Here is a 14,055-nt window from a genome sequence, read left to right as displayed (position 1 = left end):
CCTTTATTGGCATAATCAAACAACCAATATAAAATACAACAGTAATAGGAGCGAAGACCAAGGAAGAACCATAATACACACATGATATTACGTACTCTCAACTGTCTCCATAATAAAATTAGCAACCTCTTCACAAAAACCAGAGTCAGAGTTATTATTATTAGTATTATTTATTGTATTTATAAACCGCACTCCCCCAGAGGGCTCAGGGCGGTGAACAAACAAATAGATAGAGCACAATAAAAACAAGTTATAGATAATCATTAAATATGGCTCTATACATTAAAATCAACCCCCAATTAAAATGCAGCATCTTAATATCAGAATTACCAATGGTGTCCTACTCATGGTCCCCTAAGAAAGGGGGGAGGAAGAGGGAGGGGGGAACGGCAGGGTCCACAGGTGTTAGAAAAAAGGGGGGGCATCAGTGGCCGGGCTCCCCAAAGGCCCGGTGGAACAGCTCCGTCTTGCAGGCCCTGCGAAATTCAGTAAGATCCCGCAGGGCCCGCGTAGCTGGAGGTAGAGCGTTCCACCAGGCAGGGGCCAGAGCTGTGAAGGCTCTGGCCCGGGTGGAGGCCAGCCGCATCATTGAGGGGCCAGGGATCACCAGTAAATTTGCCTCTGCTGAACGCAGAGGCTGATTTGGGACATTGTTCAACAATAGGGATAATTAATCAGATCTGGTAACTCAGATTGAAAAAGGGGGTACAAATTGGTATATTTGGACCTGATTTTAACAAACATGCTGCCGTGCAGAAGCTGGTGGCCCAGGGTTTCAACCACATTGGATTTGCAACTCCATAACCGTGCAGATTTTTCTAGGTGGCTAAACCTACCATTTAGTAGGGCAGATGGTGAGAGCTCTCCTTTAGTGAGAGCTCCAATAGTGAGAGCTCTCCTTTAGCGGGGGTTTGTTAAAACATGAAGATAATAGGCCATAGCAAAGTTAAATATCAGTGAACAAGATGGAAACCAGATGTGCGATATACGGACAATGTAGATGTCAATAACACATCTGCTCCAATGACGGCAACTGTAATAATTTATGCAAACTGACATTAAAGCATATCAGTGGGTGCAAATTGTCATAGGAGTAGTAGTAAATTACTAAAGTGGCCATGGAGTACAGGAACTGACTAAATAGCAACAGTCATTTCCATTAATTAATTATTTATTAATCAATTATTTATTAACCAATTATTAATTAATTAATTAATTAATATTTTGTTATTTATTTATGTATGTATTTAGGCTTATAAATAAATAAACAAACTTTCCCATGTGAACACTGAGTCAGAGTGGCTTACAAAGTATACAAAGATGCTCTACAAAAATATGCAGAGCATAATAAAACCACTTCAATTCAATACCCCTTGGCCAATGGTGGGATTCAAATAATTTAACAACAGGTTGTTTACAAGCACCATTTTAACAACCGGTTCTGCTGAAGTGGTGCGAACCTGCTGAATCCCACCACTTGGCTCCTATTATTACAACAACTTGTAACTTAATGGTTGACTTAACTTAATGGGAACTGATATAGTATCAAGCCCGTTCCTTGCAAATAGATTTCATACAAGATAACTAAAAAAATTAAAATAATTGTGGAAGGATCAGAAAGGCCAGGTTTAGGAGAACAGTCATGACGTAAACTGTTGCTACCTTGATCATGATAAAAAATGTTCCAGACTAAGGCCTCATGCATCTGCCATGTAACGTCCTTTGGCCTTCCAGAAGAAGAAGAAGAAGAAGAAGAAGAAGAAGAAGAAGAAGAAGAAGAAGAAGAAGAAGAAGAAGAAGAAGAAGAAGAAGAAGAAGAAGAAGAACTTAGATTTATACCCCGTCTTTTCTCCTATAAGGAGACTCAAGCTGACTTACAAGCTCCTTTCCCTTCCTCTCCCCACAACAGACCCCTTGCGAGGCAAGTCGGTCTGAGAGAGTTCCGAAGAACTGTGACTAGCCCAAGGTCACCCAGCTGGCATGTAGGAAACACATCTGGTTCACCGGATAAGCCTCTACCACTCACGTGAAGGAGTGGGGAATTAAACCCAGTTCCTCCAGATTAGAATCCACCTGCTCTTAACCATTACACCACGCTGGCTCTTCCAGGTCCATTTTCAGTATTTAAGTTGAGAACGCCAAAGCCGTGAGCACGTCCAGCAAGAGCCAGGGTGCTGTAGTGGGTTAAGGCCAGCGGTCTCCAATCTGGAGAACTGGTTTTGATCTCCCACTCCACCTGAGCAGCAGACTCTTATCTGGTGAACTGGATTTGTTTCCCCACTCCTACACACAAAGCTTGCTGGGTGACCTTGGACAAGCAACAGTTCTCTCAGAACTCTCACAGCCCCACCTGCCTCACAAAGTGTCTGTTGTGGGGAGAGGAAGGGGTCAGTGCTATCAGTCACAGACCAGGAAAGAGATTTGGGCGTCTTAGTTGATAGTTCCGTGGGAATGTCAACTCAAGGCATGGCAGCTGTGAAAAAGGCAAACTCTATGCTGGGGATAATTAGGAAAGGAGTTGATAATAAAACTGCAAAGATTGTCATGCCCTTATATATAGCAGTGGTGCGACCGCACTTGGAATACTGTGTTCAGTTCTGGTCGCCACATCCCAAAAAGGATATTGAAGAGATAGAAAAAGTGCAGAGAAGGGCAACGAGGATGATTGAGGGACTGGAGCACCTTCCTTATGAGGAGAGGCTGCAGCGTTTGGGACTCTTTAGTTTGGAGAGGAGACATCTGAGGGGGGATATGATGGAAGTCTATAACATTATGAATGGGGTAGAAAATGTTGACAGAGACAATTTTTTCTCTCTTTCTCACAATACTAGAACCAGGGGGCATACATTGAAAATGCTGGGGGGAAGAATTAGGACTAATAAAAGGAAACACTTCTTCACGCAACGTGTGATTGGTGTTTGGAATATGCTGCCACAGGAGGTGATGATGGCCACTAACCTGGATAGCTTTCAAAGGGGCTTGGACAGATTTATGGAGGAGAAGTCGATTTATTGCTACCAATCTTGATCCTCTTTGATCTGAGATTGCAAATGCCTTAACAGTCCAGGTGCTCGGGAGCAACAGCCACAGAAGGCCATTGCTTTCACCTCCTGCACGTGAGCTCCCAAAGGCACCTGGTGGGCCACTGCGAGTAGCAGAGAGCTGGACTAGATGGACTCTGGTCTGATCCAGCTGGCTTGTTCTTATGTTCTTATGATTTTGTAAGATGCCTTTGAGAGTTCTTACAGGAGAGAAAGGTGGGGTATAAATCCAAACTCTTCTTATGCACTTAACCCTCTTTTCATTTTACTAAAATTTTCAGACACAATTGAATCGAATATGTAGCTTTTAATTAAACGCATTTGACTATTTATGTTTGCAGCTAATGTCCTCTTTGGAACACACACTGGAGTCAAATTTTAAAGCAATCATAAGGATGTTTTCTTGGAATCAGGTCCATTGAACAGTCCTCAGTAGTATTCTGAGTAACCCCACTGAGAATTGCTCTTTTTTCACTAATCTCTTTTTATCATTCATCCTAAACAAAACTCACATTAATTTTTTTTTTACAGATACCATTTGTGGCGAGATCATATTTCAGGCAAATTATGCTAACTCCTGGTCAGAAGTAATCGACTTTTGGCATAAAAAAAAGTCTAATTTCGCATATGGTATTGGGCCTATTGTGTCAGGAGTGAACATCTATCCCTATACGCAGGTATGAACGCAATTATTGTCAGTTGAAAAACACATCGGGGGAGCAATTATGAGTCACTCCTCTATCTGCTTATCACTTTGTATTTTAGATTCCACAAATCAAATATTGAAAATAATAGGCAAAATATTTTATCTTCGGAGTCCCTACGTCAGGGGTCTCCCATTTAGTGGCTTTTCTGGCGGCCACCAAGTCCTTTCAGGAAGTGGGACCAGGTGAGGCTGTTGGGTTTCTCATTGGCCTTTGGTGGGTTGACAGGCTGTGCAGATTTTTCAAAACAAAACTTTGGCAGCTGCTGCTACTACAACGGAAGGACCTGCATCCAAAGGCAGAAGGTAAGCTGACACCGTGATCTTTTGCCCGGCTTCACCTCATAAGTCATAAGTCATTTTATTTACAGTCAGCAACCAGTAGTACAAGATCAGGGTACATCAGTTTCAAGGTACCGTTACCATAGTATATATATATATATATAGACAAAAGAGTACTAGAAGCACTATTCAAATGTTGCATAATCTATCATCTATAATAAGAGTACTAAAAGCACTATACGAAATATGACATAGGCCCCTTCCGCACATGCGAAATAATGCGTTTTCAAACCACTTTCACAACTGTTTGCAAGTGGATTTTGCCATTCCGCACAGCTTCAAAGAGCACTGGAAGCAGTTTGAAAGTGCATTATTCTGCATGTGCGGAATGAGCCATAGTCTATGGTATTTACAAGAGTGACAACTCTGCCCCTTGAGTGTCAGTCACAAGACCACGCGACTCAGTTGCAAAAAGGCAAATGGTTGAAAAATCAGTGAAAGTTTATTACCAGAGCTCTTATCAACTAGGCCTAGTTGGGTCCAGGACGAATTTTGCTAGCAATACATTCATTTTTATAATGATACGTCAACAAGCAGCATTGAATTAATGATTGGCTAATTAGTATTTCACCTCCTCCTCCTTTTTGTCTAAGCCTTGTCTAAATTTGGATGCATTCCGGTACACGTGGTTGGCGACCAGTTTGTTGGCTCTAACTATAGTTTGAGATAGATACATGTCACAGATAACCATGAAGCAAAGCTCCCTGGGGAGGGGGTCAGGAGGAGAAGAGAGCAGGTGGCTTTTCTGAGAATCACAAGAACACAACATCAAAGAGTATTTCTAAGAGAAACTTTGGCGGTTTTAGCAAGTTTTTCTTGGGTACAGGATATAGCTAAGCTTGGTCTCTGCAAGGCAAGCAGTTTGCGGTTAAGGCATCTTAGCATGTTTGCAAAAAGAATGCTTGTCAGAAAATAAAATGCTTTTCAAAGTTTTTGTCGGTTTAAGCTTCAGCAGAGAGGCCTCTAAAATCACAATTTTGGGGTTCACCTTACAAGAGGGAATATTTGCGACACTGTTATAATTATTATTGTACTTCTACACAGTCGGGGACTGTTTACCAAAAGGTCAACTCGCGAAAAAGCAAGTAGTAGGTAAAATACATTTGATTATGACAAAAGATTAAAAAGTTAATATAACTACACTTGTAAAGTGCCTGCGCAGTCTTGCTAAAACCTATAGTGACATTACTAAAAAAACTCCGGCCTCCGACCATATCTTCTAAGGATCACAATTTATTCAGTCTTTCCCTCCCTAAACTATTCAGCCGGCAGATGTCTCTTATTGTGTTTGCAGATTAAAGAACAAAAACGGGCCGTTGCCCGTGTAATTTTCTGGTCCCTACCTGTCGTTATGTAGGCCAGTACGTCTTTGTAGTTTAGGCCTATTAGACCAGTCATGGCTGGGCTGAGGATTTCCTTTCGGGGTGGCTTCACCTCCTGTGACTGCCATTTTATGCCCACCATTTTGTGCCCACCCCCACCAATTCCAAATTCCAAATATGCCCACAGGTTCTGAACGGTTGGGGACCCCTACCCTGCATGCTATGTTAGGTACTTAGTCAGGGGTCCAAGGAGATGCTTAGTTGTGAACTGGTGCTTCTCTAGTCACTGTGGGGTTTCCGCCTGCTCTTCTGGTCTGACCACAGCTCATCATGCTATCAGATAAGAGCTTCCCAAAGTTCCCTAAATTTTGGAAGCAAGATGCATTTGAAGGAAAAGGTGTGTGGGCAGGTGGACCTTTTGAAGACCTGCTCAACAGAAGCATGGTCATTGAGATGTTACTTCAGCATCATGGCCTTGTAACATCCCATTGACTTCAACACACACAGAAGATGTGTTATGGTATCTTTGGTGATTTCCTCACTGGCGATTAATCCTGGGATAGTCACCCGAAATATCCAGGTTCCCTCAAGATCTCCTCACAGCCGAACCACAGAACACAGATCAGTCCCATTTCTGGCACACACCCCACCCCCCTTATCACGGGATTTTCCTGGATCTGCTTGTATATGCACCTTTTTGAAAAAAAAAACACTCCAATGGGAGCTAATAGGAGATGGGGGCTACACATTTGAAGGTCCATAGCTTTGGCCCCCATGAACCAAACTTCGCCAAACCTGGGTGGTATCTTCAGGAGAGTCTCCTACTGATGCCAGCCAGGTTTTGTGAAGTTTGGTCCAGGGGGCCTAAAGCTATGGACTCCCAAAGGGGGTGCCCCCATCCTCCATTGTTTCCAATGGGAGATAATAGGAGATGGGGGCTACACATTTGAAGGTCCATAGCTTTGGCCCCCATGAACCAAACTTCGCCAAACCTGGGTGGTATCTTCAGGAGAGTCTCCTACTGATGCCAGCCAGGTTTTGTGAAGTTTGGTCCAGGGGGCCTAAAGCTATGGACTCCCAAACGGGGTGCCCCCATCCTCCATTGTTTCCAATGGGAGATAATAGGAGATGGGGGCTACACATTTGAGGGTCCACAACTTTGGCCCCCATGAACCAAACCTCACCAAACCTGGGTGGTATTATCAGGAGGGTCTCCTAAAGATACTCTGAAATTTTGGTGCTGCTAGCTTAACAATTGCACCTCTGACAGCAGGCACCCCCCTCCCCCCAAGGGGCAGGCCTAGATGTCATCACTAGAAACATGCTGCAGTGAGGATGTTGGAACATGGATGAAAAGGTGCCGATTCTTTTGAAACTTCGTTGTATCTAGATTAAATTTTCAGTGGGAATTCGGCCTTTGGTTTTTTCTAACTTACACTTGTTGTTGGTTTCATGAATTACAGTTGAAAACCACCCTGAGCCCCTGCCTTCAGAGAGGAGGGGCAGGATATAAATAAAATATTGTTAGGATTATTGTTATTATAAACCCTTAACAGTACTCTAATTGAAAAATATGTGAAAATGAGACTGACAAAACAGTATATACACTTTTAAAAAAGGGATATGATAATGATAATCTTGTAAGAATGGGGCACCTCTACTAGGTTTGGGGAGGTCTCTTGCTACAGCTGGTGACCCCATTCTTTGGCAGAGGATGGGGGGTTGCTAATATCACAACTTACTTTATGGTGCAAAACCGGGAGTGATGCTATTGTGTTGTGCCAGAGCAATAAGATTTGCCCTGGCATTGGTACTACGTGATGATGTCACTTCTGGTTTTGTACGTCATGACCTCATGATGTCATAGTTCCTGCTCCCCAACATCTCCTGGCACCTCCCGAACTATCTCCCTACAGATCTGATGCACTACTTTGCTTACTTCCTTTATGATTGCAGTTGCTTCCCTTATAGACAGAGGAGCAGTTTTGGAGTGCTTAGCACAGCCAAATAGTCAAGAACTCTGTTTGGAACAGTTATACCTCAACCTTTCCTAGATACGTTCTTGTAATGAAAAAGAGAGCAGCAGTGGTGTAGGAGGTTAAGAGCTCATGTATCTAATCTGGAGGAACCAGGTTTGATTCCCCGCTCTGTCGCCTGAGCTGTGGAGGCTTATCTGGGGAATTCAGATTAGCCTGTGCACTCCCACACACGCCAGCTGGGTGATCTTGGGCTAGTCACAGCTTCTCGGAGCTCTCTCAGCCCCACCTACCTCACAGGGTGTTTGTTGTGAGGGGGGAAGGGCAAGGAGATTGTAAACCCCTTTGAGTCTCCTGCAGGAGAGAAAGGGGGGATATAAATCCAAACTCCTCCTCTTCTTCTTCTTCTTGTTCTTCTTGTTCTTCTTGTTCTTCTTGTTCTTCTTCTTGTTCTTGTTCTTGTTCTTGTTCTTGTTCTTGTTCTTGTTCTTGTTCTTGTTCTTGTTCTTGTTCTTGTTCTTCTTCTTCTTCTTCTTCTTCTTCTTCTTCTTCTTCTTCTTCTTCTTCTTCTTCTTCTTCTTCTTCTTCTTAACAACCGGTTCTCTGAACCAAATTAGGTACCGGTATTGGTGAATGCAAATCCTGTGTTTGGGTGGAGTCCATTGTTCATGAATTTAGCATGCCCTTGGGGTTTGCTTTTGGTGTTTTTCAGTACTGGTAGCCAAGCTTTGCTAATTTTCAAAGTCTCTTCTTTCCTGTTCCTAGCATTCACCAATACTGCTGCTGCTGCAGGGCATGAAAAGGTGAATCACTCCCTGGACTGATAAGCCCCACCTGCAATACAATACTATCAACCACATCTTTGCATAACAAGTTCCACCCTAACACTTTCTGATTGGTTCCCCACCCTGGTACATGGACAATATATACCCCAAACATTTCCTTTTCTCTGGACACAGTGTGTAACAGACTTCCCTCTGTGATACACAGCCACAGATGCAGGCGAAACGTTAGGAACAAGATCCACCAGACCACGGCCACACAGCCCGGAAAACCCCCCAGAACCAGCTGAATCCAGCGGTGAAAGCCCTCGAAAATACTACCCTAGAGGGCTTTTGTGAGGATAAAATGGAGAAGAGAATGCTGGAAGCACCCCGACTCTTGTTAGGTCTTGACCCTTAGAACAATAAACGGACTCTGGATCTGTTGATCAGTAGAGTTTATTGGAAGATAATGAAGCACCTAGCTTACAGGAAGCCAGTTCTGACAAACCTGGCTTCAGTACCCCTATTCATCCCCAAATCCCCCCCCCTCCTGTTTTCCCAAAGAGTGCAAGAAAGAGTTACAACGGAGCCCAGGTGCCCCAAGGTCAGCAACAGTTGGTGATAAAGCCATCTGGACTTTCACCCCCACGGTGTAGAAGAAGAAGAAGAGTTTGGATTTATATCCGCCCTTTCTCTCCTGCAGGAGACTCAAAGGGGCTGACAATCTCCTTGCCCTTCCCGCCTCACAACAAACACCCTGTGAGATGGGTGGGGCTGAGAGAGCTCCGAGAAGCTGTGACTAGCCCAAGGTCACCCAGCTGGCGTGTGTGGGAGTGTACAGGCTAATCTGAATTCCCCAGATAAGCCTCCACAGCTCAGGCGGCAGAGCTGGGAATCAAACCTGGTTCCTCCAGATTAGATACATGAGCTCTTAACCTCCTACGCCACTGCTGCTCCTAATGTAATGGAAATGGAAACATCTCCCTTTCCCATGGGAGTAATTACAGGGGTCAGCCTAGTTATCTAGCAGGCGTGTGAAAGCAGCACAGTGAGATCAAGGAAAGACTGTTTCATTCACACAACGGTAGCATTTAGCAGACAGAGCATGGGTGCTCAAAACGGTTACAAAGACAGGGATGCATTTCAATCACCACCCACTTTTTATAGCCCTGGTTTGGAGCCAGGGATACACACATCAACGACTTGAATGCCATCCCTGACAAGTTTTCCTTGGAGAAAGGCAGGTTGTGAATGAAGTCAAATAAACATTGTGTCTTTTACAGGGCTACCTGTTCAGTCTAAGACCTGCATCAAAAATATATCACGCCCTGGTTTAATATTGGTGTCTTTCCTTTTAACATTCGCAGATGATTTGGTATAAATCATACAAGATTGGATGTGGTGTTTCTTACTGCCCAGACAGCACTTACCCGTACTTCTACGTCTGCCAGTACTGCCCCACGTAAGTATAAATTCTGAATGCACCTTTTTCCTGAGACCCACATGCGTCAGATGCCTGCACGGAGCTCCTGAGTTTTGGGTCTGCTCCATTCATTCCAATGGAAAAGTCAGGTCCATGATGTGTGTGTGGGGGGGAGGAGCCCTTGCCCAACTCTTGCGGGTATGAGGGGAGCTAAGATTTGCTCACTTGCTTTCGCTCTAGTGCTGTGGTGGCAAAGCTTTGGCACTCCAGATGTTATGGACTACAATTCCCATCAGCCCCAGCCCCTTTGGCACTCCAGATGTTATGGACTACAATTCCCATCAATCTGTCCCTAAAGTTGGATGCCTCTTGAAGATAACTAAATATGTCCACATTTCCCCCCCACCCCCGTCTAGCTCATTTGAAATCAAAAAATATTTGAAGCACTAGTGCCGTGGTGGCGAACCTTTGGCACTCCAGATGTTATGGACTGCAATTCCCATCAGCCCCTGCCAGCATGGCCAATTGGCCATTCTGGCAGGGGCTGATGGGAATTGTAGTCCATAACATCCACCACGGCACTAGTGCTTCAAATATTTTTTGACACTGCAAATGAGCTAGACGGGGGGCGGGGGCAGAATGTGGACATATTTAGTTATCTTCAAGAGTTGTCCAATTTTAGGGACAGATTGACCAGCTGTGTTTGGCTTATTCCCCACTCTCCCCATGAATGGGCTCAGAGCAGTGAACAACCGCAAATATACCGTATATACTCGCATAAAAGTCGACTTTTTCAGCACATTTTTGGTGCTGAAAAAGCCCCCCCTTGACTTATACGCGAGTGAGGTGTATTTTAAAAAAATATTTTAGAGTTTTTACTTTGTCGGCCTCCAGGGGGTGCGGTTTTTAGGCTAGCAGCACCAAATTTCAGGCTATCATCAGGTGACATTCCTGATGATACCAGCCAGGTTTGGTGATGTTTGGTTCAAGGGGTCCAAAGTTATGGACCCCCAAAGGGGATGCCCCATTCCCCATTGTTTCCAATGGGAGCTAATAGTAGATGGGGCTACATTTTGAGGATTCATAACTTTGGACCCCTTGAACCAAACTTCACTAAGGCTAGCGGCACCAAAATTTCAGGCTATCATCAGATGACACTCTTGCTGATACCAGCCAGGTTTGGTGATGTTTGGTTCTGGGGGTCCAAAGTTATGGATCCTCAAAGTGGGTGCTCCCATCCCCCATTGTTTCCAATGGAAGCTAATAGTCGATGGGGGCTACCCTTTTGAGGGTCCATAACTTTGGACCTCCTGAACCAACCTTCACCAAACCTGGGTGGTATCATCAGGGCTGTCTCCTAAAGATACTCTGAAATGTTGGTACTGCTAACATAAACATTCCTGCCCTGACAGGCACCCTCAATTTTCCCCCAGATTCTCCCTTTAAATCACCCTCCCCTTTTGAGTGGATTTAAAGGGAGAATCAGGGCTTACCAGTAGCTCCTGCATTTCCCACCCTCGACTTATACGCGAGTCAATACGTTTTCCCAGTTTTCTGTGGTAAAATTAGGTGCCTCGACTTATATGCGGGTTGACTTATACACGAGTATATACGGTAGTTAAAACAATATTAAACAATTTCTAATGTGACAGCCTTCAAATAAATTCAACAAGGGTTGGGATAGCAGCATTGCTGTCAATGACCCTATTATATAAAAGGCTAGCCATGGTGGTGATGACTCAATTCCAGCCAGTCGCCACACACGACTCACTTCCAGCCAATCGTCATGTACACAGGCTTTGGGGGTGAGGCTATACAGAATAACACAACACAAACAAAACAGCAGAATGTAACTGTTACTCCCTCCCTCTCCCGCTTGCCCTTCTCCTCCACTACTAAATAGTTACAGTCAGCGTAGCATCTGCAGAATAGGAGGGTTTATTGATTAATGGCCTTGGCAATTGCAACATTAATTGTTGTGTGCAGAGGTGGGATCCAGCAGGTTCTCACAGATTCCCGAGAGTAGGTTACTAATTATTTGTGTGTGCCGAGAGGGGGTTACTAATTGGTGATTTTGCCACATGGTTTTTGCCTTAGTTACGCCCCTCCTCCGCTCCTCAGCAGTAGCGTGCAGAACTTGAAGCAGTCTAGCAGGAGGTGCATGGCAGCCTGCGCCTGCGTGCATTCGTTTCCCGCCCAAGGACCGGCGCAGCGGCTGCGTCCTTGCCACAGCCCTGCTCAGCAAAGCCCCGCCCTCGGAATGCCCAGCCACGCCCCCGTTGTGCCCCGCCCAGCCCCATTGGTGCTACGCCACGGTTTGAATCCCACCACCATGGGAACCTGTTACTAAAATTTGTGGATCCCACCACTGCTTGTGTGGCAGTACAGGTTTCCAGGATCGGGAGCAGTTGTCCAGGAAAAGCAGGAGGAGGAGGAAGGTGCTGGTTACACAGGGCCAAGGGAGGAGGAAGAAAGGCAGGAGGGGTTGGTCCCCTTGGTGGGTGCCATTGACCCACCAACAGCTTTCTAGAGCTTGTTCTATTTGTCCGTACAGTGGAATTTGCTGATAGCTAACAATAATGAATATCATAGATACACGAATTGTCTGGGGAGTAGAGTTGCCATTCCCCATGTGTTGGCCAGAGATCTCCTGGAATTCTGGCCAATCTCCAGGGCCCCGGGAGAAAATGTTTCAGAAGGTCGACTTTATGCATTGGTGGGATTCTGAAAATGTAACAACCGTTTACGCTACCCTGCCCCACGCCACCCACTTACCTGCTGTGGAGGAACGTCTTCTGGCGGTGGAGGGGGGCAGTGGGGCCTTGCTGCTGCTGATCTGAAAGCCCCCTTGCTCCCCTGGGAGAGGGTGTGGCAGGGATTTTAGAACCTCGGAGCAGCCAGGCGGCAAGGCGTGGCGTAGGAGGTTAAGAGCTCTTGTATCTAATCTGGAGGAACTGGGTTTGATTCCCAGCTCTGCTGCCTGAGCTGTGGAGGCTTATCTGGGGAATTCAGATTAGCCTGTACACTCCCACACATGTCAGCTGGGTGACCTTGGGCTAGTCACAGCTTCTTGGAGCTCTCTCAGCCCCACCTACCTCACAGGATGTTTGTTGTGAGGGGGGAAGGGCAAGGAGATTGTAAGCCCCTTTGAGTTTCCTGCAGTAGAGAAAGGGGGGGATATAAATCCAAACTCCTCCTCCTCCTCCTCCTCCTCCTCCTCCTCCTCCTCCTCCTCCTCCTCCTCTTCTTCTTCTTCTTCTTCTTCTTCTTCTTCTTCTTCTTCTTCTGCTGCTGCTGCTTCTTCTTCTTCTTCTTCTTCTTCTTCTTCTTCTGCTGCTGCTGCTGCTGCTGCTGCTGCTGCTTCTGCTGCTGCTGCTTCTTCTTCTTCTTCTTCTTCTTCTTCTTCTTCTTCTTCTTCTTCTTCTTCTTCTTCTTCTTCTTCTTCTTCTTCTTCTTCTTCTTCTTCTTCTTCTTCTTCACAACCGGTTCTCTGAACTCAACAAAAAATTAGGTACCGGTTCTACCGAACTGGTGCAAACTATCTGAATTCCACCACTGACTTTATGGTATTATACCCACGGTATTAAGCTCCGCCCTATGCAGGTTCCTTCTCGCTTTTTCTGCATGCACTGCTTACCACAGATTTTCCCACTGGTCAAACTTTGTGTTTTGGAAATGTTTTCTTTGAAATTCCACATACCTCCATTCCCGCCCCCCAACCGTCATTTGCCCTCTTGTCTCTTCAGTTGTGTTTCTACCATATGCTACTGCTGAAAACATATTCTGGATGGTGGTGGGATGTCATTTATGATGCAGACAAACAACCCTCCCCTTTAGCCATGTCCTCCTCCTCCTCCTCCTCCTCCTCCTCCTCCTCCATTTTCAAAAGGAATGAAAAAAACTCCTCTCACATTAGTGATATAACGTAAGGATACAGACACAAGTCAGGTCGATTGTATTAGCTTTGTCAATTTTATCCAGAATGAACAATATCATGTTCAGGTAAAAATACACTGTTTGCGGTGAGGAGCAAGTGAAATTGACAAGTGAAGTTGCTTTTGCAGGAGGAAATTGACAAGGGACAGCTGCAGTAAAGCAGGGTCTTTACTGTGGAAGTATTTTGTCAATTTCCTCCTTTTAGATCAGCTTGGCAAGTTATGTGTTGAATTTTAAATCAAGGCGGAAATGCAATTGAGTTTTGCCAACACGCTGAGCTTCAGCTATCAAAGTCATTCTCCATGGCTCCTTATCCATCTTTTATTAACTGTACTTGGATATGTACTTGGATAATAAAATGGATGGCATTGCTCTGTGATTTCAGAGGGAATGTATTTGGATAATAAAATGGATGGCATTGCTCTGTGATTTCAGAGGGAATGCATTTGGATAATAAAATGGATGGCATTGCTCTGTGATTTCAGAGGGAATGCATTTGGATAATAAAATGGATGGCATTGCTCTGTGATTTCAGAGGGAATGCATTT

The sequence above is a fragment of the Sphaerodactylus townsendi genome, linkage group LG01 (genome assembly GCF_021028975.2).
Source record: "Sphaerodactylus townsendi isolate TG3544 linkage group LG01, MPM_Stown_v2.3, whole genome shotgun sequence".
Classification (NCBI taxonomy): Eukaryota; Metazoa; Chordata; class Lepidosauria; order Squamata; family Sphaerodactylidae; genus Sphaerodactylus; species Sphaerodactylus townsendi.
This window is presented reverse-complemented; position numbering follows the sequence as displayed.